Genomic DNA, 1,434 nt, shown 5'->3' on the forward strand with positions numbered 1-1,434 from the left:
AACTGTTCGTAAATAGAAAAGTTAAGAGATAAAACACGAAAATCATTTACCTTTACGTGATACAACTAAGACTCTTAATAGTTATTTATCCATTAATATAATGTTAATTCATTAATTTAATTTAAATACAAATATATAAATAATATATATGAATAATGTCCTAGAAAGCAGAATCGAGAGATTGGTAAGTAAGGAAGGCCTTCGTACAATTACAGGAGCTATCTGAGATCAGAGCCTTGACAAATAAAAGAGAAGACCTAACAGTAAATTACTTGCAGAGACTGGTCAGTCAATATCTTATGATATGAAGGCTAGGAACCTAAAATGGGCGGGACATGTGGCTAGAAGTAATCCATCAGAACTCCTCTACACATTGAATGCATGGCCTCTTTAGTTAGTAAGAGACCATGTGGGAGACCAAACACCGGAAGGATAATAGACACTATCAAAAAAGATAGGAAAGAGTTTCCCAATGCAAACTGTTTCCATTTTTCAGCTCTTTCGCTATTGCCCAAGACAGGCATTCGCAAAGAAAAATAGTTTGGGCGGCCAAAGATCCCCCAATGTCTGAATGTCTGAAAAATTCAAAGGGATTTATAGATTAATATAATCATAGTAATGCCGATTAACTTAAAATGGTACACAAATAAATATGATTATTTATACCTGTTTATATATTAAAAAAAAAAAAAAAAAGAAAAAATTAAATATCACAGTCATAAAAATTACACAAGTACCAAAAATAAAAATACTACGGAAATAGACTAACACGCATAAATCTTAAATATAAATTTAACTTCAAAATAATAGGTAATGGAGAGCATCTTAAAAATAGAAGAATGATTGAGTCTACCACATGTAAAGTAATAAAGGCCAATCTAGAAACATAATTAAATGAAATTGAACATAAAACACAAAGAATAATAACAATTAAATGAAATAATAAAACTAAATCCAGATGAGACTAATAGAGCAAAATGATCCATTTTTGTACTTTTTAATTTTTATACATGTACATTTGTAAATATTGAATAACATTATTAAAAGAATAAATATCCCAAAATAATTTTAACGCTGAAGATAAAAATCGGGGAAATGAGACTCCAAAATATCTAAACTTTTATGGAAAATTAGAAAACAGAAAAGTAATGAATAAAGTAAACTTCACAACTTAATTTTAGAATAATTTATCACATAGTATTCAAAAAACGTCGTCACAAGAACAGATTTCAAAATCGGAATACATTTTGCTTCACTACATTTTCACATGATAACAGCATCTAACAATAAGAATTTAGAACTTTCATCACAGGATACATTTAAAAAAGGATAACATCGATTATGTAATAGTAGCTAAGAAGACAAACATCAATCAGTGATTAGAACTAATAAGGATTCGACGGAATCGATGACAATTAGACCTACAGTGTCAGT

The sequence above is a fragment of the Halyomorpha halys genome, unplaced genomic scaffold, assembly GCF_000696795.3.
Source record: "Halyomorpha halys isolate HHAL.00 unplaced genomic scaffold, Hhal_1.1 Scaffold692.1, whole genome shotgun sequence".
NCBI classification, from domain to species: Eukaryota; Metazoa; Arthropoda; class Insecta; order Hemiptera; family Pentatomidae; genus Halyomorpha; species Halyomorpha halys.